This window comes from Phocoena phocoena, chromosome 14 (assembly GCF_963924675.1).
Source record: "Phocoena phocoena chromosome 14, mPhoPho1.1, whole genome shotgun sequence".
Taxonomy (NCBI): Eukaryota; Metazoa; Chordata; class Mammalia; order Artiodactyla; family Phocoenidae; genus Phocoena; species Phocoena phocoena.
The window spans coordinates 76,512,683-76,540,527 of record NC_089232.1 but is presented as its reverse complement, the minus strand read 5'-3'; positions in this window follow the sequence as shown (position 1 = coordinate 76,540,527).

Genomic DNA, 27,845 nt, shown 5'->3' with positions numbered 1-27,845 from the left:
CTTGCCACCTCTGGCCAAGACCGATGGTCTCCTAGGCACCCTCCTTCCTTCTCACCTCTGCAAGTCCTGGGTAAGAGTCTGTTTGTGCCTCCTTTCCATGCAGCCAAGTCCCTGAGGCCTTAGTCAGCCTGCGTGGGTGTTGTTTATCCCCTCATCCATCTCCCAATTCAGGACACAGTCTATTAAGTGAGACACAATGGCGTAGAGGTTGCCGCTGTAGACAGTGTGTTTTCTTTCCTTCACACCTCTTTCCCCTTAGCCTCTGGTCTCTTTGGCCTTTTCCTCCAAATTTCTTGCCATAGACCTCTCATCATGTGTTTTTCTTTCCCTGGCCTCTCCCTGAGGGTTCTGAGCTGTGAATACGTCTCTGGTGGAATGACCGTGCATCCCTTCCTTTTGTTATGACAGCTGAGGGGCAGGATCCTTCTTTCTCCTTCTGAGCTATACGACTCCAGAGACTCCTAAATATTTCTGAGCCTCGGTGTACTAATTCATAAAATGGGATTGCAAAGGCTGCCATTAGAGCAGGCTGATTGTGAGTGACGTAGTGCAGAGAAAGTAGATGGAAAGGTCTTAGTAACTGTACGTCATCCTAAGAAGGTAGTGAAGATATTTTCACTATTTACAGCTCCAGGAAAGAAGAGGCAGAGAAGGCTGAGGTACACGGAAGCCTGTTCTCTACCACTCACCACTATGGACGCTACTTCCATCCCTTCTCCTTTCTCTCCTTCCGTTCCCTTTCCTGTTTGTCTGTTCCTTTCCATTTCTAGCCATCTTACAGGTGTTCTATGAGGTTGGCCACTGCATGCTCTGCATTGCACTCTCCTCCTCTCTTCCGCGAGCCAGGCTGCCTGCAGTGACAGGTGAGATCCAGAGACCAGGAGCAGCCACCCACCCACTCCCACTCCTACAGGCACTGCGGTGACCCTGAGGGCTAATGTCCCTCTGGGGTGGAAGCCAATCAGAGGCAGTGGAATGAACTGCTGACCTCAAAATTCTTCTAGCTGCAATGATTAGATCACTCTATATTTTTTCCTCAACAATTCTTCAATCCTTCTTTTTCTCCCTTCCTTGGGTGGTTCACAGAGGAGTCTCCTGACCTGTATACCCAACAGGATTGAGGAAATGCACAGATGCTCCACCCAGTGGTGCCCCCTGGGCCCCTGTGCTTTGTCCAGTCCAGGCTCCAGCACAGAGTGGACTTGGAAAACTTTTCTGAATGGCAGACTCTGTGACCCATGGACCATCGGGGTAAAGTGATATCAACAGATGACAGAGTTGGGGGTAAGAGGGCAGGGGACAAATCTCTACTGGGAGCCAAGCTGGCTGTCAGTCATGCTATTTCTCTTTCCCAGCGTGGCTCTAGCTCTCCAGAATACCGGAGTACTCCCTGTTACCCAGATAGGCCACACGCTTGGGAACGTCATCCAGCGTTGCCCTTCAAGGCCATTCAAATTAGGACAAAGCTTCGTCTACAACATCCCTGTTCTCACGTTTCCACCAATAAAATGGTAACCTCTGACTGAAAATACATCCAGGGTTTTCTGAAGCCAAGTACCAGGGCATCTCTTTTCTGTGGTTCCTGAAATCCAAGTCCTCTGCCATGTCAGACTGGAGAGGGTGCAGGTGAGGAAGAAGAGCTCTTGGATAGGGAAGTCCCTGGCTTGTAGTCCCTAAAATTCTAACAGTATGCCTTTATGCTGGACATCTTTTTTCCTGTTTGGCCCATTGCCAATTCCTCAAGGTATTTCCTTCAAATAAATTATGAAAAAAATTCACTTCGCTAATGTTAACAACTAGATATTGAATCCTTAGTGTGTTTGAAAACAAATGTTTTAAATCAAGGCTTTGAATAGATAATGGTTTGTAGACTCACCTTTTCCCCACTTGCCTTTCACAAAAGCATCTTCGATTTCCTATGAAAAGCTGGGAAGGTAAAGGTAAGCGCATTCATTCAATCTCCCTTTGGCTCACCAGGCCTTGTTTCTAGAAGTATCTTTGATGTCCTCTGACTACTCTGCTATCTTTCTATTTCCCTAACCTGACATCATCCCCAAATGTTCCCTCTTAGCCATCTCAGATTACATAATTGTATTTTCAACTTGTCTCTACCAGTATTGTAACTCCTCTTCTGATAGGTTTTCCCGATAGTTCGGGTAAGATGAGGATGATGACGGTGATGGTATGGGGGTGAAGAGAGGGGGGTGTCAGAGAAGAAAATTTGAATTTTGTCCTCTTGAAATTCTGCCTTCATCTTAGGAGCGCCTGTGAACCTGTTCATTCCGCTGACAGGCTCACTCACTACTACATAAATTTACACGACTCATAAGTAAATCTATGAGTTGCTATACGTTGGATATTTACGCAGCCTCCAGATTTTTCCTCAAGATCCTGCTTCTCTTCCTCCATTTATCTTTTCAGAAAGTAGAGGCTCCTTACATTCCTGGTAGGAGCAGTTCTGTCTTCTATGCCACTTCTGGAAGTCAACTTTCCTCTCAGATCCTCACCTGTAAGTTGAAGGGTTGTATATCATGGTGTCTGAAGTCCCCTGTATAGACTTGTGAAAGATTAATTGAGATTGTTACAGATTGACTGAGCTGATGTCAGGGGGTGCCAAGGAGAAATGAAGATCTAACAGACCTGTGCTTTAGAGTCATGGATGGTTTGGGGGAAGAAACATTAAAGGACAGAGAAAGAGGGTTAGAATTTTAAGCGAAGCATTAAAATTACTTCTCAAGACGTTGTCTCTCCATTTCTAAATGCTCTTGATTGTGTCCTTGGAATCTAGGTTGGTGTGGCCTGTGTTCACTGATGTAAATTGTACGGTGTGAGTGACTACAGCACCACTACTGGGAGTCATCACATATCTTGACAGTAGCCCTTGTTGATGGCCACGTGACAATTCTATTGGAATTCGGTATCCATGGCTTTTGAGGATCTGACCTCTCTGAAGAGGATAAAGAATTAATCAGTAAGTGGCACGGTACCAGTTTTGCAATGTGGGCAAATGTCCACCTGGATATAGGGAAAAAATACACTCCCCTCTGCTAATAACATCCTGCCCTCATTCAAGCAAGGTTTGGATTGAAGAACTCCAAAGCAAGTCTCTAGATAGCCTAAGTCTGCCGTCAGCCTTACCCATTGGTCTGGAATCCTCCCATGTTCATGTTGGATCTGCTGTAGAGTCATGACGAAAGAAGAAAACATTGACCTTTCTATGCTAGGTCGCTAGCTACAGGTGGCTATGGATGGAGTAGGGGCTGCAGTCTGTGTTATTTGGCACGTTTGTATCCTAGGCATAAGCTGACATCTCCACACTGTACTATGACTCTCGGGTGGCAGAGAGTCACAGATTTGCTATCTTCTATGAATCTGAAAATTGAAAATATTTACATTTAGATTATGGCAAATATAGGACCATCTTTTAATCATCTCTGTACCCCACGGTGACAAGCACAGAACTTTGCAGGAAGCAGGAACTTTGCAGGAAATCATGTCTTAGTTTTGATGATGAGGATGACAATAATAATGATCATGGTAAAGCTAAATGATACAAAATAGTAAGGTGGGGCTTCCCTGGTGGCGCAGTGGTTGAGAGTCCGCCTGCCGATGCAGGGGACGTGGGTTCGTGCCCCGCTCCGGGAAGATCCCACGTGCTGCGGAGCGGCTGGGCCTGTGAGCCATGGCCGCTGAGCCTGCGCGTCCAGAGCCTGTGCTCCACAACGGGAGAGGCCCCAGCAGAGAGAGGCCCGCGTACCGCAAAAAAAAATAGTAAGATGTTTTTCAAATGGATTCTATTAATAGAAAGTTATATGACGCTAACTATCTTGCTGTATTTGAACCTTAGAACCATGTTAGAGAATAAAACGTTTCAATGCCAGAGTATGAGCCGTATGGAGAGTGGAGACTGTGTTTATTCATCTCTGCATTTCCAGGCCTTATCACAGGTCCTGGCAAGAAATATAAACTTCATCTTATTGTCGTACGCTTACTTGGTGCAGAAAAAATTTATTATGCGTTCATTACAAAGCAGCAGGGCTGCCACTTGTATGACCAAAAAGACTGCAATGTACAAGATAAGGGAATGCTATTATTTAACACAATGTGAACAGTGTCCGCCGAGTGGGTGTTTAACTGTGTCTTGGTGTCCTTGAGAAGCAGTAAAGAGTCAAGTTTCTACTCTCTTGCAACCTGCAGTTTTAAAAAGAAAGATAAACAATAAACTCATTAACAAATAAATAAATTATATAAATTCATGTAATGAAAAGTTCTTCAAAAAAAAAAGAAAAGAAAATAGGACGGTGGCATTAGCAGCAGTGGATGCTGAGGGAGAGGCTATTTAGCTACGAGAGTCTGGAAAGGTCTCTCTTGAGGAGGGAACCGTAGAGTGGAGACCCAAATGATTAGACAGAGGCAAGCCTACGTTAGCTAGTTTCATTCTTACATCACCCCTGTTAGGTAGAAATTAGTCCCGTTTTATATGGGAAGAGATCAAAATCCAGAGAGAAGTTTATCTAAGGTCACACAGCTAGTAACTGGCCCAACAAGTATTTGTTCCGGATAGTTGCAACTCCAAAATCTTTGTGTATACACACATGATACTGTCTCCTGTAGAGAAGAAAGTGAATGAAACAAGAATCTTATGCATAAACATAATGTCCTAGTGTCAGTTTCATAAACATATTTCTAGATGCAGGTTCCAGCTACATACTGGGTACTTGGATACAGTTTTGTGACATGTCTACGATGAAATTCTTAACAATATTGATGCATGTCCCCAAATTGTCTTAGGCAGTTAAGCCCAAATAAAGGGACGATTTTAAGGATAATGCACAGTCCCAGAGTGCACTCTGCCACCAGGAATCTACAGGACCTCGGGTAAAATCACTTTTTCTATTTGAACTTCAGTTTCTGTATCTAAAGCTAAATATGATAATTACCCAGCTTACTTCTGGACAATTGTAAGACTCTAAAGTGATAACAAATGTGACAGTGTTTTGAAAAAATGTAAATATAAGTACTTTTGACTGTGTTATTTTGGCAATTATTAAGGAAATACAAAATATCAGACTTCATATTCTTTTTCTTACCAAAGCCAAGATTTTATGGGGTAGAAGTTGAACAATGTCAGAAACGTATCAACATAGCTAGGTCTAACTTTCCAAAACTATGCCATCCAAGTAACTTTTCAATTTAATTATCATTCATACCCAAGAAACACTTGCCTTAATTACCCAAGTTGTTATTTGGTTGTAAGCAGCTGATTCCTTCCACAAATTTCCCATTTATTGTCCTAGTATAGATCTGTTATGAGTCTTGACTTGGAGATAAGTATCTTATCTCCATTAAGGTATTTGCCCTAGAAGAGGGTTTTGTATTGGATCTATTGCTGAGACCTTGGTACTTCCTTTTCATATGCTTCTCCCCCAGAACTTCCTGCTGTAAAAGCCACTCCACTTTTTCATGCTCCTTAGTAAATATTATTAATGATACAAATCACGACAACCCCATTCTTCCATGTTCATAATACTTTTGCAGCATAAGAACTGCCTTCCCACATACCTTTTTCATTAATCTTTGCCACAAATCGATGGTGTTGGATTTAATCCTCATTTTAAAGATAACGAAAAGCAGCTCAGAGAGGTTAAGATGTGGTTAGGGTAGCACAGCCAAGATGAGTGGCGCATGGCCTCAGACCCAAGGCTCTCCTATTGTCTGAGCCCTGCATCCTGCCCCCGCCACACGCCAATGTTGAAAGAGCTTGGCCCTCGCTGGATTTTAAACAGGCATTATTACATTAATATCTTTAAGTATCTTAATTAGGCCTTACAGGAAGGAAAAGAATTATTTGGTCACCAAAACAGCCCAAGGATTCCAACTTGAAAGAGTGAGTCTGTTTCAGATCACCAGATAGGGTGGTGGCTCTGTTTGGCCAGAAAACTTCAACATACACGATGAGCCATGTGTAGCAGGGGATGCTCGCCTGAAGCCCCTGGCCGGGGAGGAAATGGGACTGTATGTGGTATGTGGACCCAACACCTACAGCAAACACTCCCACGGCCACCAGTGTTGGATTCAATTAAACATTAAATTCATCATCTTTAGCAAGGAAGGAGAACAGCAAACAGTTGCTCTCTCATGGCTAAACACCCCTTGGATTTGCTGGTCTTTGATTTATTGGAAGAAACCTGCTGGGAAGAACATACTGTGTAGCTGATTAATGTCAGCTTCTGTCATCAGTTTCCACTTAGATTCTTGGCCAGCCCTGACATCTCCTCCCTGAAGGATCCAGAAGAATTTGAGGGCTGATCCAAGAGCTTTACTGGCATGGGATTTGCAGAATGTGGTGTTTGCAAAATAAGGAAGATGAATGGAAGTGGAATCCCATGTTCTCCTCTGGACTTGTTTCTTTAATTCATTTCTCCAGAGGCCCCGCTCCATGCCAGGACCACACCAGCAAGGGGACTGGGGAAAGTGTGTTCCCAGGCTCCAGTACAGATGTCTTGCATTTCCTGTACTGCTTTATGTACTGCCTCCTCAGAGCTTGTCAAACTGGGAAAGGGTCCGAGGAGGAATGCAGTGCATATTCACCATTGGAACCTCACTGGGACACTAGGACAAAGCCCGTGGATGTGTGGGCACATGAGGATCAGGTCCCGCCAGCTGCCCAGCCAAGGCCAGGTCAGGCACACACGTGACTTAGGTTTCATAGGGTCCTAGAGCACAGTTTTTTTGTTTTTTTTTTCCTCAATGATAAACCGTGATTCGATGGCATTAAAGCAAGCAGAATTTTCTGTATCTTTTTTTCTGTTGGAGGAAAAGCCCACTGTTTGAATTCTTATAAATAAGGCTACCCTATTTATAAGAGAGTTTAGGGCTACTCTAAACCCTCTCCTTTCTGAACTCATTCCTGTATGCAGAAAAAAAAAAAAAAAAAGAGAGAGAGAGAGAGAGAAAGGAAAGATTCCGACTGAGAAATAAAAATCTGTTCTGGTTATCTATTCGTGTTTAAGAAATCATCACAAAACCTAGTAGCATAAAATAACAACACTCATTTTATTATATCTCACAGTTTTCAAAGGTCAGGAATCTGGGGAGAGATGGGCTAGACAGTTCTGGCAGGGAAAGTTACAGACAGGAGCTGGGAAACAGGGCATGAACCAAAGCCAGTGGGGGCTTGTTGGAGCATCTCTGTCTGTTTCTGTCTCTGTCTCTCTGTCTCAGTCTCTGTCTCCCTCTCCCTTTCTCTCTCTGTTCCTTACTCCTTTCTTCCCTCCCTCTCTTTCTCCATATAATCTCAGGACCTTTCAATGTGGTCTCTCCACCTGGGCTAATCTTGGCTTCCTTAGAGCACTGCAGCCCCTGTAAAGTCAAAGTGCTTACATGGTGACCGAGGGCTTCAAGAGTAAGTATTCTAGTGAGTCCAATCGTGCTTTTTGTAAGCTGATATTTGAAGATGCACGAAGGATTTTTAAGATTTTGAAAAGCTTAGGGTTACTTCCTTATCTTTTTACTGGTCAGTCATAAAGATCATATAAAAGATGGGATCAAATTACTTCCATGCTCTTCATCACATCTATTCGTCTAGAATTCTGTGGGGCACTATTGCTAAGGGTCTCATCCTTAAAAGTAAGACAATAATATTAACGTTGTTGATGCTTACTGAAGTGTCAGGAGTTCTTCTATATACTTTTCATGCATTGAATAATTTAATTATTGCAAATATGCTAGAGTTAAGTACTACTTTTTCCCCTGTACAGATGAGAAAGTAAAGGTATGGAAGGGTTGAGCAACGTGCCGAAAGGCATACGGTTGGTAAGTGGCAGAGCCAGGATTTGTGCCAGGCAGTCTGATTCAAGAGGTCACCATCTCAAGCTTTATACTAACCTGACCTCCCCCAAAGAGAGCACAGTCCAGTGGCTTCCCACTGAAGCCACAGAGAATTTTCTTTGCATTTGTTCTCTGCATGTGTAAGGGACAAGACCCCTGAGACAAGCATCTCGGTGTTAGGAAAAGCTTCCGGTTGGAGGGAGGAGCCTAAATGGGGTCTTGGAACAGATAGAAGTTAGATCACCAGAAAGATGGAGCTGACATTCTCGATGGTAGGAGGAATTTGCTTTGCCTCACAGCTAATAATATTGCCAGTTCCAGCCCTAAAAGAAGAGGTTCCTCTTTTAGCGGGATTGCATTGGTTTTCTTTGGGTGCTGACCATTAGGTGATCACCATGGGGGAGAATAAAAGACAGGGCTTCTCCTTAGGGAGCCAGACGCCTTACAGATGGGTCAGGGAGGAGGGGGGATCTGGCACTCTGGGGAACACAGGTTTTTCTCATCCCAAGAGTCCCCTGAGGCCCTGTAGAACTCCCTAGAACCTGCGAGATCCGGCTTTCCCTGGGAAGAGTGGTCATGGCAGCAGGGGAAAAAAAAAAAAAAGACAAGGCAAGAGAGTTAGCTGCCATGCCACTAATCCTCTGTCCTCATCCACAGAAGACCCTCTTTGCCCAATTTAGAGCCCAGTTCCGGTTTGGAGACGAGAGTGCGGACAGGGATTGTAATAACAGAGGCAGGATGCGAAAGGATCCCCACTATCGCGGATCCACGGCATACTCCAGCTGCCTTGAGGTGTTCCGTAAACTCCCGGGGGTGGGGGTGTGCCCGCCTTAATCACCAATGAGCCCTCAGCAAGCGACGTGAAATCCATGGTCGATAAATATTTGCTAAATAAGCAAATGAGTGAATGAATTGATGAACAGAATACGTGAATTTGTATCGGTGCTTTTGGAAACCAACGATAGGATTCCCGAGCACTGAGAATGGAATGAGGTGGTCCTTCCCACCTACCTAAAAGGCAGAGAGTCTGAGGTATGAAAGAGTCCTGTGTCCAGAGAACTGGCTTTTTCCTGGGTGGTAAAATTCATACTTCCCTGAAGAGGCCTTGAATAAGTTGCGTTGGGACATTTAAAAGACCAACCAATGTAAAATTTAATATGCTTAATTCTTCAACTTCTTTTCTCAGCTACACAGACCTCATGTGAATCTATTTTGTGGCAAGCTGAACTTGAGAATTATCACAGGCATGCAGCTACAGACGCTTATATTTGAAGCATTCTTACATGTCACCAAGATCAACTGAATGTGATGTTATCTTTGCCAGCAGGTGGCTTAATTTGAATGACCCAATAAACAGAAAGCTCATTCTCCTTGTGATAAACTGCTGTCTTGTTATAGCATAGTATTTACTGCAAGAAAGAATTTCCCCCAAATGAGGTGAGTTGCAATCTCCTGTTGGGAAAGTTAAAGCAAACTTTGGCCACCTTGAATAACTATTCTAAGTGCACTAAGATCCTGGATAAGAAACGAATTTGCTCCAACCATCTGTAAATAATACATATTTTGGTGAGTTAGGGAAATTAGAAAGTTTGAATGTGTCTGGATGTCAGATTTACTGAAAGTTTAGCAAAATGAAAAAAGGGAAATAATTACCGGGAAAAACAAAACAAAACATTTCCAAAACAGAATATATAGTATACACAGCAGAATCTTGTTTTTATGAATATAATATAGTTAATGTAATATTTAATAATAAATACATATACTTAATAAATATGCCATATGTATGTAACATATTAAAATATATCAGGGTATCTACATATAAAATGTATACATATAATGTTATACACATGTTACAAATTTATTATTGTTGACGGTAGAGCTCTCTAGGGTGATAGAAATGTAATGATTCTATTTGTTTATTTTATCTACCTCACTGACTGGGGAGCCTACCCATCTGTACACACCTTCATGCCCCAGGATGCAGTCAGGTCTCCTTACGCTTTTATTGTGCCAGCAATAACATTATACCATGGTCCACTCTATACCCCCAGGCAGAAAACTCCTTCCTTGTTTTTTCTACCACCCCATTCAAGGCCCATGAAGCCTTCCTAGATCCTCCCTGTTAACCCCTGCACTGTTCCTGGGTCTCTTTGTCAAGCTTCTTCCCGCCCACATTTCACTCTGCCTAACAGGTTGCTTTCAGAGCCCTGGTATGGCTGGGAGAAAACATAGCCAGGTTGAAAGTCAAAACTGTGCTTCCACTTAACAGTCGGATTTTAGGGAAGCTGTATAATCTCTACAGACTCCACAAATTCCAAATAATGATACCAATTTGACCCAATTTATGAAGTCGTTGCAAGAAAATGGACGCACAAAATGTTTTGAGATGCTAATGTATCATGTGCGCATATATGAGAGATGATCACTGCGAAATGTTGACTGACAGCTCAAAGTGTATTCAGACTTACCTGGGTGACCTTGAACAAGTCACTCTGCCTCTGCACCTCAGTTTCTGACTTAGAACCCAGGTTCTTAGCCTGGGATCCTCAGAGGGGCTTCAGAAGAGCCCAGATGTCCCTGGCATTGTATGCGGAATTGTGCCTGTTCATGCATTTTTATGGGTTGAGCCTTCATCGTTTTCATCAGATTCTTAAACAAATCTGAGCCCCAAAGGAAAGCCGAGAAACCCGGGCCAAACACTAATGAAGATTTTTATCTGGGCCTGACAGCTTGTCTCTCTAAGAACTTCAGTCCAACATGTTCTTGTAAAAGGTACAGAAGTACATTTTGCAAGACCAGAGAGGGACCATCACAGATGAGGACACTGCATCCTGGAAGGGTGAGGTTAGGTGCCAGATGTGAGGAGCTGGCAGACGACTGACTCTGGAAGCCTACCAGGGACCCAGTGAGATGGGTAATCACAGAGTCACAGATGATTTCCTCCTTAGATTTTAAAATCAGGGTGGGGTGGTCAATAGCAAATCCTGAGAAACAGCCTGCCTTGTAAATAGAAGGCGTTTAGCTTTTAGGAAATCTTGACCTGGATCGTAATTTTCTACTGTCTAGAAGTCAAGGACTCAGAGACACATAAACTTTTGAAGAGTCTCCACACTAATGAAGAGACAACCTTGCCATCAACTGACGACAAAACCGGTGAGAACTTAGAGGACCCAGAGTCAGATTTGGCTGGATATTCTATTGGGTACTTACGTGTTGAACTGCATGGGTTGAATGAAGGCCCACCGATGCCTTTGGAATACCATCAAGGCACGTAGTATCCATGAGAGCAGGCTCCCTGCTGAGTAGTTTGCCTACATGATCTTACTTAATTCTTACAACGTTCTTGCAAAGTAGGTTATAATCCCTACTTAAAGTTGGGGAATCGGTGGCTCAGAGATGTAGAGAATCCACTTTTGGTTACAAAGAGATAGAAACGTTTCCAAGTGGCTTCACTTCCGCAGGTCTGGTACCTCCGTGTCCTCTTTTCTTGTCCATCCCAGCTCACCCCCTGCTGCTCGGCAAGACTGCCCAGGACTTCCTTCCAGGTGCAGTCCATACTTTCTACAATCTGACTGCAGCCCACATGTGTACCCCCTCACCTGTTCCTCTCCGCCTCATAACGAGGGCTACACTTGCCTGGACTAATCGTCGTTTGCCCCTGCCAGTCTCTTCGCCCAACACAGCTCCATCCCCACTCTCTGCCACCTCCAACTCGTCAAATACTACTCAGCCTCTAGGACCGGCTTCAAGCACTCCTATGACAAAGGGTGTCAGAGCCCTGCAGAGAGCCTCAGCAAGCAGCCCTCCCTCCCCAGGCCCTCCTGAGATGACAGGGAGGGACAGCCCAGGGCTGCAGACCCCTGTCCCCGTGCTGCCTCAGGGACTCACTGGGTGTGCAGGCTGAGGCCGCTCAGGGGCCTCCGACAGAAGTTCACTGAACCACAAGGGAACCGTGAGCCGCAGCAAAGGTGTCCAAATCCGTGGCAGAGATAAGAAGGGAACCAAGAGGTGCTGGGGTGCTGACCCCCAGGGCGGGGCTCTGTCCGCTTCCCTGGAAGCCTCTGACCAACACAGAGAAAGTGAAAACAAAGGGCAGAAGCATGCATCCTTACTTGGGGCAGATTCTGGGCACTCAATCAGTTTCTGTTGTTAATTACCTATCTTGCTCACTGGCACTGGGAGAACATTCTGTCCAGGTTTTACTCAAATTGCTGTTAAAAGCATGTGGAATGCCTTAAATGCTCTTTAAGTCCTAGGGTAGAGGTGATGCTAGGCACAGCCAGAACTGGAGCGGGGCCTCCCGGCTCTCTCCAGAGGCTGTCTTGAAGCAGCCAAGCAGGCAGCAGGGAGGCTCTCAAAGGGCACGGCTGAGAAGGGTTCCGGGCTCTCTAGCAATCCTACACTTTAACCCTTTGTTCTGCTGCTTGGAAGTGGGCTTCAATTTCCCTAGATCCCCAAACCGGGCTACAGAATTGGGTTAGACAGATTGTAAATCCTGCAACATTCTTCTAACCCAGAATGGAGACTCTGAGAAATGAGTTCGTTCTTTTGGCATCAACCTCCAAATGGCAAATTTTCTCATTAAAACCAGAGAATGGACAATTTTAAAGAGATTATTTCCCCTAAATATACTAATCTGCAATTTGATATTATAATATCATTTCTTGAAGCCAGTGGTTAGAACAGCTGCACAGAGAAGTTACTAATTTCCTTCAGTGGGCTGTGATCAGGAACTCACTGGCCAGAATGTCATTAGTTTTTAAGACATACATTATGCATAGAGGTATTGCCTAGAAACTCAAGTGCATTGTAAGTGGTAGTGTTTAACTACGGACCATGTTGAAGAGGAGTGATTTAGTGAAGTGAGATTTTCTTGTGTTGCAGAAACACATGGAAATTGATCAGAGGTGAGTCTGAGACACACATAGTAAAATGCATATTGCATCTTAGGTCAAGTATTAGTGTGGTCACTTCCTCAGCTGACTCTGCTCTATTAAAACTGGAAAATAATAGATATGAGCATTAGGGTCACTTTGAGAGTCTACAGCCTACTAATTACATCAGGAGAAGAAGCTTCCTGGTTTTTCTTTCCACGAGGCAAAGTATCTCAACCTTGGCACTCCTTTTTTTTTCATTAATCAAAGTTTTAATTCATCTCCTTGATAGACATCAAAAGATATAAATTACTCTGTTAGAATTATATAATACAACTAATATGAAGTGGGTAGCTTTATTTTAAACATATAAAATTATTTAATATATTTCTTTTTTATTTTATTTATTTATTTTTTTGCAGTACGCAGGCCGCTCACTGTTGTGGCCTTTCCCGTTGCGGAGCACAGGCTCTGGACGCACAGGCTCAGCGGACATGGCTCACAGGCCCAGCCGCTCCGCGGCACGTGGGATCTTCCAGGACCGGGGCACGAACCCGTGTCCCCTGCATAGGCAGGCGGACTCTCAACCACTGCGCCACCAGGGAAGCCCTGATATATTTATTTTTTAAACCTCTCTTTCTTATTGAAGTATAGCTGATTTACAATGTTGTATTAGTTTCAAGTGTACAGCAAAGTTATTCAGTTATTCATAAACATATATTCATTTTCAGCTTCTTTCTATTGTAGGTTATTATAAGATATTGAATATAGTTCCCTGTACATTGCAGGAAGTCCTTGTTGTTTATGTGTTTTGTATACATTGGTGTATATCTGTTAATCCCAAACTCCTAATTTAAGCACCTGCCCCCACTTTGCCCTTTGGTAACCATAAATTTGTTTTCTTTTTTTAAACATCTTTATTAGAGTATAATTGCTTTACAATGGTGTGTTAGTTTCTGCTTTATAACAAAGTGAGTTATACATATACATATGTCCCCATATCTCTTCCCTCTTGCATCTCCCTCCCTCCCTCCCACTCTCCCTATCCCACCCCTCTAGGTGGTCACAAAGCACCGAGCTGACCTCCCGCTGCTATGCAGCTGCTTCCCACTAGCTATCTATTTTACGTTTGGTAGTGTATATATGTCCATGCCACTCTCTCACTTTGTCCCAGCTTACCCTTCCCCCTCCCCATATCCTCAAGTCCATTCTCTAGTAGGTCTACATCTGTATTCCTTTCTTGCCCCTAGGTTTTTCTGACCATTCTTTTTTTAGATTCCATATATATGTTTTAGCATATGGTATTTGTCTTTCTCTTTCTGACTTACTTCACTCTGTATGGCAGTCTCTAGGTCCATCCACCTCACTCCAACATAACTTTGTTTTCTATGTCTGAGCCTATTTCTGTTTTGTAAATAAGTTCATTTGTACCGTTTTTAAAAATTCCACATATAAGTGATATCATATGATATTTGTCTTTCTCTGTCTGACTTACTTCCCTTAGTATGATCATCTCTATGTCCATCCATGTTGCTGCAAATGGCTTTATTTCATTCTTTTTATGGCTGAGTAATATTCCATTGGATGTATGTACCATATCTTCTTTACCCATTCACCTGTTGATGGACACTTAGGTTGCTTCCATGTCTTGGCTATTGTAAATAGCGCTGCTATGGACATTGGGGGTGCATGTATCCCTGGTGCTGTTGATATTTGGATCCAGATAATTCTTTGTTGTGGAGATTGTCCATTGTGAGATGTGTGGCAGCATCCCTGATTTTATCCACCAGATGACAGTAGCACACTTCAGTTGTGCCAAATAAAAATGTCTTCAGAACTTTCTGGCCAAATATTCCCTGAGGGTTAGTGGGTAGGAAAAAATGGTCCCTAGTTGAGAACTGTTGCAGGAAGGGAGAGCTGTACCTGTTTAACTGAAGGTCCTTCTGGGGTCAGGAGATAGACATCATGACCTCCCACCTGTGTTCCAGCTCTAACATCCCAAAGTTAATCTAAAGTAAATGTATTTCATTGTTTATTCATTTTAGTTCCAAGCTAGTTTCCAAATGAAATATTGCTGCATGTCTTTCCTTTTTGCAATTTACAATGAGTAATGATCAATTTTTAAAATTTCTTGTAACTTATGCAAACCAGAAAATGTACTAAGTTTCATTCCTACAGGGTGACTATTTAGCTTCAATAAGATAATGTTTAAAAAATCTGCCTAAAAGTGTGTTGTGAAGCAATAGACACCAGTCACAATTACCTTTGATGTAACTATAAATTAACTGCTTTAGCCATTTTCCCTGGATATGTTCACCATGATATTCAACTTTTCCATCTCTTCCAGCTCCACCCCGGCTTCACTAAACCTAAAAGGTTCTGTTCAGATGAAAACCATTCTCCCAACAGAGACGCTAGGTCTTTGCTCAGCAGAACCCTAATCATAATTCTGTATGCTTCCCACTCAGCTCCTTATGATAGACTGAATATGAGTTTCAGATTTAGACAGACCTGATTTCTAACGATGCCTCCATCGTTCACAAGTTATGTATCCTCCAGCAAGACACTTAGCCTTCCTGGGTCTGCTTTGTGTTTAGTGATGGTGCTTAGTAGACTAAGGCCAAAGCCTTCCCTGTATGAGAATGTCCAAAAGGTTATTCACTTTTAGAGTTCATGACCACCTGGCTTAGTATCTGTGCAGATTCTAAAGGAACACCTGGAGAGGCTTTTTAGATGCCTTAGATGATAATAAAGCATTGGGAAGCATTGAGCCTTCCCAGTAGGTGAGACTAGGTGTTAACTCACAAACTTGAACTTAGGTAATAACACACATGTCACATTCGGACCAAAACTCCAGGAATTCTAACATGAGCCTTGAGATTCTGCTTGCTGTCGTTCTTCTGGGAACGCCTAGCCAGAGAGTTAGAGGAGCTAGAACTTGTCTGTTCTGGACGCTCCTCCTTACTTAACTTAGGTTCTGCTCATCTGCCTTCTATGTGACTTTATTATTTCCTTTTTACTGTTTGCAAAAAATCTTGTTTTTACTCATGGAGTTAAACCCATTCTTTTTCCCTGAGAACTGTCTTTATTGATTGATTTCCATAGCAATTTGCTTCTTTCAAACAATTCTACAGGAGGTCACTGTTACCTTTTTTGGATTAGCCTCAGAATGGCCTCTTTTTATTTGCTAGTTCTGCAACTTGCAAATTTGACTACTTTGCTCTACAACTGGGTCTTCTCTCTCTCTCTCTCTCTCTCTCTCTCTCTCTCTTTCTATCTCTCTCTCCTTCCATTCCTCGCTTTTCTTCTGTCTCTTTTTAATTTGGTAAACAATTTTAAGATACGGAAAACTATATAAAAGTCATCCATGAACTCAGGACTTGGAATCAATCAGTGTTAACCTTATATCATGTTTGCTTTTCTTTTTAATAAGAAAATAATCACTGAGTAACATTAAAACTTAAATTTATATCTTTCTAACAAAGCCTAAAACTAATACCTTATTCTCCTCCAAAATAAGACAAGAACTTTAGGAAGCTTTAATTTCTCTCTCACTATCCTTCTCTAGCCCTCTGTGTTTTTTACTGTCTTGTAATTATTGACATATTACACTATGCTGTTAACATCCCCAAATACTAGATATTTGTGGTTGATAAGATTTTGACATATTGCCTTATTTTTATCCTCATCTTTTCTGGTATGACTTCTTGTTTCAGACCATTCTTTCCTTCTGGGTTTATTTTTCTTCTTGCTTTAAGTACATGATTTAGTATTTCTTTCAGAGAAAATCTCTGAGTAGTAAACTTGGTCTTTATTTCATAGTTTCCTTTTTAACCATTTAATTCCTTCCCACTTTCGTGTGGGTAAGATCACATTTTCCATAGTATTTTTCTGTGAGCCCCAAAGTTAAAAGAGTGTTCTCTGCAGATTCGTGATAACTAACTATCCCTGTGCCTCTCTCCCTCTGTATCATCTTAAGGATTTATGGCCTGGCTGGAATTAGACCTCCTTTGATTCCAATAACATTTTAGGCAACATGCTTAAAATGGAACAAAGTCACGTTACATTACAGAAAGAGTCCTACTAAGTGGAGATGTATCTCATCAAGATTCCCAGACCCCTCTTGTGTCCCTGCCCCGAAAGGGCTGGAACGGAACATTCTGCTTCCCCAGCAGCCTCCACCACCCTCCTCACTCTCTCCTGTTATTGCTTTGCTTCGAGACTACTCCCTGTCCCAAGGGAGGCTGATCATTTGAGTTAGTTTGTCTCTTTCTTCTGCTGTCCTTGGAAAGCCTCTTCCCTCTGCTAGCGGTTTCAGGGATCAATTGTTCTTTGGCAGAGAAGGAGACTCGATGACAATGAAGAGTTTCCATTTCTTCTTCCTGCAGCTGCTGACCCGAGAGAGCAAGCCAGACGATGCACCTCCTCGCAGGAGAGGAAGCAGCGTGAGCCCCAGAGGTTAAATGGATTAACTCCCTCAATCACCTGAGCAAAAGAAGACAGAGGCCAGGGATGCCTTCTTCCAAGCAGGCCCATCTGATGAAAGCAGGGTTTCCTCGCATGTACAGATATCATGCAGCACAATTCTCTGTGTCTGGATACAAATATGGAAAGGTTAACCCCTTTAGTGATAGACCAAACGTTCTGTACATTTCTGGGCAAGAGCTGATGACATACAGAAGAAAGTATATCTTTTCGTTTAAAAGACAATAAAGTTAAAAGAGAGAGAATACACGCTCTTTATTGATTTTATGGCCAATATTTTTCTTCTATTTAAGCAGAAATGGAGGAGTTTTGCAACATCTCTTTTTTTCCAGGTATTTTCTTGTTTTTTCTTTCCTTCAAACAGTAACCTCAGTACCAGCTGAATGAAAACCAAATATTTTTCCTGGTTCCCAAGTACTTCATCTGCCTCTCTTCTTCTCACTGTGTCTTTTCCAGAACATTCTGGGTAGAAGGTATGGAGAGTATGAAATCCAGTGGACTGCCAACTAAGTGCTGAGGTACAAGCAATTAGATGGGCCTACAGCAGCTCTCTCTGGAATGTCTTCCTCCCTTAGGGCGAAGGTGCTTAAGACTAAACTTGAAACTGAAAAGAAAAGGAACTCCTAACATAAATATCACTTCTCAGTTACAATTCATTTTTCTTTCCCTACTTCTTTCTCATAAACACATGCATATTCACTTAAATCAGACTTAGGTTCCAGAAGTGAAGACATCCTTAGGAAAGTTTGAAAATTCAACATCCAGTGACCTCTGCCCTGATTGCTGTGTAACTGCTGGTGAGTCACTGTTCTTTAAAAATGGGGGTGAGCATCTCAGTGATTAATGAAGGTTTTCTTGACTGGCAGGGGGCCTTACCCAGCTGCTAAGGTAATTTTCCCCCTACATCTTCATTTTAGAATGAAAACAGTAGAGAAAGGAAAAAATATGCAAGTGCATGCAGATTTTTTTAAGCTCACTGCTTTTGGACATGTTCAGGATTTGTGTAATCATGGTGATTACCACTATTCACTTGACTGTTTTTCAATGACTAAATCAAACTTTTCCTTTTGAACTTGTATTTGACCTCTTTGAAATTCACAAATGAGTTGCAAAGTAGAAATCATATTTTTCAGAGTGCCGTAAGTCAGCGCTTTGTTGAGTACCAATCTCTCACTGATAAATTGCAGACTACCGACACCCCTGGAAATACTCTGGTTCTGCAACTAATGCCCTGTCTCGTGGGTGCCAGCATGGCAAAGATTGCTTAAATGTCCGTTACAACTTTGGTTTCTCATCTTATTGCAAGTAAGACACCAAATTACATGGTCCTCTTAGAGGAAGAAAAGAGTTGCCTTCACAGCTTCATGGCAATCACGAGACCCCTAGAGACTGTGTTTGCCTCCCAGCTGACAGCCAAAGGTGGCAAAGCTGGTCTCTCCCACTATCTCACTTTCTCTTTCAGTCACCCATTCCTATCTACCTCACCTGCCCTAACCCCTAGATGCATTTTACTGTTTCTCATTTTCCTGGAGAAACCAGTGCTTGTCTGGAAATCAACCAATTGTCTTTCACCTTTAAAAGAAATTGCTTATTGTGGTGGATGCACTAGCTGTACACTCATATCTCTTCTCCCATTTTTCCTGAGCACAGAACTCAACTGCATTTCCCAGACTCCCTTGCATCTGTTGTGACCATGTGATTGAGTGCTAACCAATGAAATTACGAGGGCTACTTTCTCTCCTTTTTTGCTCCTTTAAGGCTGACTGGAGTTGGGAATCCCCTCAGGGTAACTTTGTAAGTACCAGGTCTACAGTTGCAGATCTGCTCTCATCCTGGAATCCTTGAATGACCTCACGGAGCAGAGCCCCCTCCCTCACTATTCACAGACCTGAAACCATCCTGGAACATTAAGTAATTTAGGCATATACTGCTATTATGTTGAGTGATTCATAGGTGGGCTTTTTTGTTACATAAATCTAGTCTACGGAAAAAATTTATGCTTTAGTGCTCCCTTCAGATGAACTTGTATTTTATTTTGGGGCCATCTGAAAGCCTTCAAGATACAATAAAACTAGCTGTCCAAGGTGGGACTCTGTTGATTGGTGAAAGGGAGGCTCTGGGCTTGAAGGCTTGTGCTTGGCAATGAACAACCACAAATAAAATGCCAGTTGTATGGAGACAGCACATCTATTATTCAGTTCACAGCAACTTTTAGCCTCCTTTCATAGGTGAATCAGTTGAAAACTAGGGGAGTTGGATAATTTTCTGTCTGTGCTGGCTTCAAGTGTGGCTTGATGTAGGAATGACCTGCCAGCATTTCATAGGTCTTTCCTGGTGAGGGGCCTGGTTTGAAACATTACTTTCTGATTCCCTTTCCAAGGAGCAGGTGTCTGGGAACATGGGCTTGGCACCAGTGTGCACCCCTGATGCCCAGGGAGAGGAGTCAGCACCTGGGCTATTATCAGGCATAGTGTCTTTTGGGGTTTCCCTTCAGAGTACGTATACAGCATCCAGGGCTGGATCATCACATTCAAATGGGGACAACGAAATGGGACACCAACACGCATGTGTAAGTGGGTGAATGGGTGAGGAAGTGAGAGGAGCTGGCTGGTGAGGGTGCCTGGAGAGCCAGGTGGGTGGGAAGGTGAGCTAAGAAAAGTGAGGCTTCTGATGATGCAGAGCCAGGTCCTGGGCAATTCTTACAGAAGTAGAGTCTGTTTTATGCTTTGTCATGAAGAGACGCTTAATTGAAACAATAACCATTTACCCAATGAACTTCATTAGACTGAAGAATCTTATTTTGTTGTTGTTAGCCTAAGATCAAACTTGGCAAGGACCTCTCTGAGTCTCCCTCCCTTCCCTCCTTCTTTGGTTCCTTCCTTCTTTCCTTCCAACCTTCCTTCTTTCCCCCCATCCTTCGTTCTTCCTCTCTTATTAATTAGACACAATCGACATACTGGACATTACATAAAAAGCACTGTTATTAAAAGAATAAACAAGATTCATTCCCTGTCCCCAAGAGTTTCACAATCTCATGGGGAAGAGTGACATGAAAATGGGCAATAACTCAGTACGGTAAGTTGCAAAAAAAAAAAAAAAAAAAAAAAGTGATACGGAAGCAAAGAAGAAAGACATCTAAATCTGCCTTTAGTTTGCACTTTCTAGATCCGTGACACGTGTCTCTCCGTTTCAGACATCAGCCCCCTCCTGCTCTGGGTGTTCTGTAACTCTGACATGGACCAGAAACGGAAGAATCTTAAAATATATCAGACCCTCATGAAAACCTCAGCACTAAGAAAACTTTAAAGAATCCAGCCTTGAAGTGCTTTGCCCTGGAAAGCCTCCTCAGCCCGCTGGAAGAGGACCACCTTCCCACTCAGAGTGGTGTACTATTTGAGTTTGGTAGCACAGCACCAAGGACAGTCTGGGTTTTCTCACTTGACAAATTCTCGTCTGTCAAGAGATGCTAAAGGCTACACTTGCAATCAAAAGTACCCCAAGGGGCTTCCCTGGTGGCGCAGTGGTTGAGAGTCCGCCTGCCGATGCAGGGGACACGGGTTCGTGCCCCGGTCCGGGAAGATCCCACATGCCGCGGAGCGGCTGGGCCCGTGAGCCATGGTCGCTGGGCCTGCGCGTCCGGAGACTGTGCTCCGCGGCGGGAGGGGCCGCAGCAGTGAGAGGCCCGTGTACCGCAAAAAAAAAAACAAAAAACAAAAACAAAGACAATACATTGTATAAAAGAATTCAAACAAACGAAAATAAAGGAGTAAAATTAAGTAGGCAGTTGATATAAGATAGAGGTTACAAATTAAAAAAAAATTTTTAAAAAGTACCCCAAGGCCATCAACTTTTAAAAACTGGCCATTGTTTACCAAGTTCTGTCAACCAGAATTGGGTATTTCTTGCATTTGTTTGTTTGAGGAAGAAGTTATTTTGCTCTCTGTAAACACCCACCCTGCAAAAAAGGAGAAAGTGTTTAAACAAACAAATTTCACAAAACAGTCCTCCTCCAGTTGAGGGAGGGCAGGCGCTCTACGTGATAGTGCATAAAGTTGACTTGGTCAATAGAATGAATAAACTAGAAACACAGATAGCTGCTTTGACAGAACACATATTCTCTCAGACCCTTTTTGCAAATAGTCTGTGAGGACCTTAATCTATTTTAAGGGTACTTTTAAACTGTGAAACAATTTTTAAGATATTTTATCATATTTCATTCTTACCACAACTCGGTGAGGTGGGTAAAATTATTTGCATTTTATGGATGATAACTGGGTTCAGAGGAGTTTAAAAAGTGTCCAAGGGTACAGAGCCAGAGATAGCTGAGATAAGATTGAATTTGGGTTAGCGCGACTCCAAGCTCCATGAATTTTCTACTGATCCGGTGTCCTGTAGCTACAGCTCCTCTTTCCCCCAGATTTAGACAGCCAGGGTCGTCTAGAGAGGCATTGTGAGGCCCAGGATAAGGGGCGAATGCAAGTGGGGGAGACTTGGAATCTCAACCTAACTCCATGTTCTTTCACGTGTGGCCTTTGGGACTAACTTGTCCAAAATTAAGACACACTTGGATTAGAATTGCAGTGCACAGAATAGTCCACATATAAAACCAATGCAAGTGTCACCACAAAGACGGAAATGCAACCATCAGGAAACACAGCAAGGACACAACTCTGAAAAGACAGGCCTCGTTTTCTAAAGATGGGGTGGAACCCTTAGGAGGGGCCAGTTTCCCAAAGACTCCAGTTCACCCCTCCTGCATGCTCTAGCAAACCCTATAAAGGAATTTTGGTTTTGTGACTACTACTAAGAATATAGAACTCACTGCTCATGGAAGCCCCTAAACCTCCATTTTTCAGCTCTCGTGCAGTATAACAACTTAAAGTTAAGAGAAAAAGCATTAAACCCCCAACAGATTATTTTAATGTGGGGTTTCTCGGCCTCAGCACAGTTGGCATTGGGGGAGTGGGTAGTTCTTTGCTGTGGAGGCTGCCCTGTGCCATGTAGGATGCTTAGTTAGCATCCTTGGCTTCTACGCACTAGATTCCAGTAGCACCCCCAGTTGTGACAACCAAGAGTGTCTCCAGACATTACCAAGTGTCCCCCTGGGTAGAAAATCACCCCTTGTGGAGAACCACTGCTTTAATGATTCTCATGAGAGGACACTTCTTTGCTTTTTTGTTTCTTTTAATGGTCTGGAAGACATTAAAAATATCACATGCTTTACTCATTGTTCAGGAAACAGATTTTGGATTCTTTGTAGCCTTTGTGCGATCCCGCCCCTCGGTTAGGATAATCAATCGAGAGTCAAGTTCTTTAATGGTTAGAGGATGTCAAGGTTGTTTTTATTTGCAGATCTTGAGAAAATACACCAAGGCCATGGACTATGGAGCAGACATATATGAGAGTGAGTCCTGAGGTTACCGTTTTTTAACCATGTGGTCCTGAAGTTAATCTCTATGGACGTGCATTACCTTATCTAATCATTTGAAGAGCTGTTATAAGAATTAAATGAAGCAATACGTGTATCTGTCACATATAGGTTTGCCAGATCTAGCAAACAAAGGTACGGGACATTCAGTTCAATTATAATTTAAGATAAACAACCTTTTTTAGTACAAATGTGTCCCATGCAATCCTTAGTGACCTCAGTTATATAGCCTGTGTTCAATCGTAGCTATTATTACTGTGGACTTAGAACTAGAGAGAATCAGTTGAGAAAATCATGAGCAGCTCCTGTCTTTAAAGCAAATAGATATTTAAACCAACTAACACGAAGAGACATCTGGAATCTTCCTAAAAAGTCATTTATGAACATCTCAAAACTTTCACAGCTTCTTATCCTTTGTTTGATTTCTTCCTCTTTATTCAGAAATTCTACAAGTCAAGTGATATAATTCCAACTTTACTTTGTTCCTATGTTATTGCTCATAGCTGTAAGGATATACAGATAAAAAAAAATCACGAAACAACCTTCCAAATATTTGGGGATATGAATAAAACCAAAGTTCAGGTCGGAAATCAGAAAGAGCTACATTCAAATCCCCATCTGTCACCTACCAACAGGGTGAGCTTACTGGAATTTCGTAACCTCTCTGATCTCAGTTTCCTCATCTGTAGCATAGTATTACCTACTCCACAGAGCTGATGTGAGGGTAAAATGAGAGCACACATTTGAAAAGATCTTTGTAAATAATGCTCGCAAGAGTTAGTTTCCTTTCCTTCTTTGTTTTCCGTTCCTTCCTCTCTCAACCCTAGATTAAATAATTTTGATTTTTAAACTCCTCTGAAAAGAAATTGTTGACTACAGCTGAAGAATGGAATAAATGGAAAATCATAACTCACTAGTTAAAAAATAATTAGAGAGAACTGACAGCTTGTTAATCAATTTTCAGATAAAAGGACATGGGCTTCGGAGTCACTGAGATCTGGTTTAAATCTTGTTGCATCATCTTACTAACTGGTTAGCCTTGGGCAAAGGTACTAAGCTTTTCTGAGTTCATTTCATCCTCTGATAATGACCACAAAATATTTACTTCTGTTCATTGCTCTGAGAAGCAAATAGATGATATACATGATGGTTTTTTGTAAGCCATAAATCAGTATACAGATGTTGGCCAGAAATGCTGCATTTTGTAAAAATAAAAACAATCGCCTCTCTGACTTCAGGGAATTGATCACATCAACCAGTTCAGTAGATCGCGAATTATGAAGCACAACTGTTCAGAGACTTAGTTGCTGTGTGATAGTCATTCTCCCTCTCTGTTTTACTAGCAAACACCTGGCTCTATTCAGTGCAGAAACACACACAGCAAGAGGTTTAGGTTTCCCAGCCTCCTCTGCAGCTGTAAGTGGCCAATGAGATATAAACCAAGGCAAGTAAAGGCATTGAGAGTGGGGTGGGGGGCAATCTTCCATGAAGGCTCTGGGGCTGACTCAGCTGAGGGATGTAAGAATCTGAGTTTCTTTTTCTTCCTGCCTGGAATGTGGATGGGATGGTTAGAACTGCAGCTGGTATCTTATGACCACGAGGTAAGCTTGAGGATAAAATCTATATGCTAAAGAAAGTGGAAAATAAAAAGAATTAGATAAAGTTTCTGATGACCTCAGAGCTATCATACCGACCCCAAACTATTTTTTCTATGTAATAGATAAACAAACAAACAACATTTACACCTTGCTAAAGCTTTCAGAATTTGTTGTTCTTATTATATGCAGGCAAACTGTTCCTTAGACAGTGTACTAAGGCATGTAAAGTGCTGTTATATGCATTCCCTTAACTTCAAGCAGAGTTTAGCCAAAGGAGTTGAAAACTTATGCCCCCAAAAAACCTGCACATGGATGTTTATAGCAGTGTTATTCATAATCACCTAAACCCGGAAGCAAGCAAGATATCCTCTAGTAGGTGAATGAATAACCAGTGGTACATCCAGACCGTGGGATTATTATTCAGTTCACTATCAAGACATGAAAAGACCTGGAGGGATCTTAAGTGCATTTTGCTAGGTGAAAGAAGCCAATCTGAAAAGGCTACATACAGTATGGGTCCAACGATATGACATTCTGGAAAAGACAAAACTATGGAGACAGCAAAGAAGCAAAAAGATCAGTGGTTGCCAGGGGTTGGGGTGAGGGAGGGATGAATATGCAGAGCACAGAGGGTTTTTAGGGTAATGAGATTACTCTGTATAATACTATAATAATGGGTACATGTCATTATACATAGGCCCAAACCCACAGAATGAACAGTACAAAGAGTGACAAACAATACAAAGAGTGACCACTGTCGTAAACTTTGGACTTCATGTGATCATGTGTCAATGAATGTTCATCAGTTGTAACAAGTGCACCCTCTGAGGTGAGGGATGTTGATAATGGGGAAGGCTATATATGTGTGGCAATAGGGGAGATACGAGAAATTTCTACCTCCCCCTCAATTTTGCTGTGAACCTAAAACTGCTATTAAAAAATAAATCTTAATTTAAACATATTTAAAGCAAAGACCCTAGAAAGAAATACCTTCTTCTTCAATGTGGATGCTATAAACCAAAGCATATACCTGAATCCTCATGGGTCCTATGACAGCTATTTTCCATCTCTTCTTCCATATTTGTTTCTCAACTCTGAGCAACAGCAGTTCTACTACATGTGAGTGTCACAAACATAACTGAATCTGTCACTTGTATTCTGACTTATGCAAGGGACAGATGAAAGTTCTCCTTCCCGGGCCATGAGTGACATGCCACTTGGAATACATAATTCGGGGGGTGTGGCAATACTTTCTAATGGTACTGGGGACTCCCTGGTAGATTGTGGTTCCCTTTGCTTTCTGGGAACACCTGTGTAGATGCTTAAAGAATCCTTCTTCAGCTCTGCGTGGTTTATCCAAAGTTGCTCATCATGAATTTTTGTCTACTAAATTTCTTGTATTTTATAGGGTAGAATATTATTTTGTATATTCAGATTTTGAACTTTTCTTGCAGTTTTGTAGAAAATGTTCCTATAGTTGATTTGTTGTCATAATATATCCTGCTTCCTACTTCTGGCTTATTATCAAGCACTTATTGATCCAAAATGTGCTGACCATGCTTTTGTATAATCACAATAGCACTTAGTGGTCAGCCTTAAACAATTAAAAACATTTTAGGAACCTGCCAAAACTAGACTAAAGTACTTATAAGAAATCTGTCTTGGTTTGGTTTGGTTTTTCTACCTATTTCAGGAGTTTATATAACTATCTCATCATTAGACAAAGCAGAGAACCATGAAATAACTATGGCATGAAACCCTTAATCGTACTATTATAATACAACAGCAATGTTCATTGATTCTCTAACTACAGACCAGGCACTGTGCTAAGTGCTTTGCAAATGGAAGCTCAATTAAGCGTCCACAGCACAACTCTATCAATTAGTATAAATTCCCTTCATTTTACGAAAGAAACTAAAACTTAAAGATTTGAATAGCTTTCCCATAGTTACAAAGCAAGGAAGTTGTACGTGCTTAGGAACAAGGGTTAGAGTCAGAAAGCAAAAAGCTTATTTGGACTCAGCTTCCTCCCCACAAAACCCTAGTCACACTTTTTGTTCATGTAGGAAGGTGCTTAAAGGAACCCATGTGAAGTAAGTCAGAAAGAGAAAAACAAATACCGTAGGCTAACGCATATATAAGGAATCTAAAAAACAAACAAACAAATAATGGTACTGATGAACCTAGTGGCAAGGCAGGAATAAAGAGGTAGACGTAGAGATTGGACTTGAAGACACGGAGTGGGAGGGCGAAGCTGGGACGAAGTGAGAGTAGCATCGACATATATACACAACCAAATGTAAAATAGTTGGCTGGTGGGAAGCAGCCACATAGCACAGGGAGATCGGCTTGGTGCTTTGCGATAACCTAGAGGGGTGGGACAGGGACGACGAGAGGGAGGCTCAAGAGAGAGGGGATATGGGGACATATGTATGCATATGGCGGATTCGCTTTTTTGTGCAACAGAAACTAACACGGTATTGTGAAGCAATTAGACTCCAATAAAGATCTATTAAAAAAAAAAAAGGAACCCATGAATAAGTGGCTTCAGATGCAGGAACACGACGTCGTTTTTTCACGAGGACAGCGCGACCCAGGAGAAAGGGTTGTGTTAGGGGTCAGGGCATGTTCAGATCCCAGGACGTGGGATCTCACTGTGAACTTGGACGAGCCACTTTTTTTTACCAAGCCTTTGTTTTTTCCTCAGGAACCAGGTTGGTCGAGGTGATCTCTTCTATTGCTAAAATCCGTTGAGTTCACACTCAAGACATGAGGGGAAGCTCGAGATGAAGCCATCTGCAGAGGAGAGGCAACCTCTGGGTGTGGAGTCCTTTGCATGGTTTTTAATCTGTTGGAAGTGGTCCTTTCCTTTCCAGCTAATGCTCTGGAGAATGTTACAGGAGTAAAGAATTCTGAATCTGAGACAAAAATAATATTCCCTCTTATATATTTATAACGCTTAACTATTAGCCGGGTGCCAGCATGTACATTTTCCTCACTACAACGACTATAGTGATAGCATCAGTATTCTAACTCTACAGAGGAGAACTTAGTCCTCCGAGGGAATGCCTGACTTTTCAGAATTACAGAACCAGGTACTGGAGGTGCTGGATTTAGACCTCGTCATGTTCGTTGATCCAGGTCTCTTTCCCCACAGCATTAACCTCCATTTCTGTAATCGGAGATCAAGAAATGAAAACTTAACTCCTGCTATTTAAACCAGAGTTTCATTATTATACTCGGGGTGGATGTTTGTGAACCGTGGTTCACAATAACAAGTTCCGCAATGTAAAGGTGCAGGCATTATTACTATTCACAAAAATAAAGGAAATTGTATCCCTGACTTCCCGAAAAAGTCATATCAACCTGAAGTTCTCTCTCTCTCAACATGTTTGTGTAGGTACATAGGAAAGAATTTGGAGAAGTGTATATTTTTATTTACTTCATTTGTTCATGCGATTTTTTGTGTGATTACTCCTCTCACAGAGCACCTGCTAACGGCTAGACACTGTGTTAGGTGCTGGGGATACCAACATAGATAAAGCCTCTCCATCACCTCCTCCTGGCTCACAGAACTCACAATCCAGTGGGGGATTCAAATGTGTATTGAAATAATTAACACAAGGA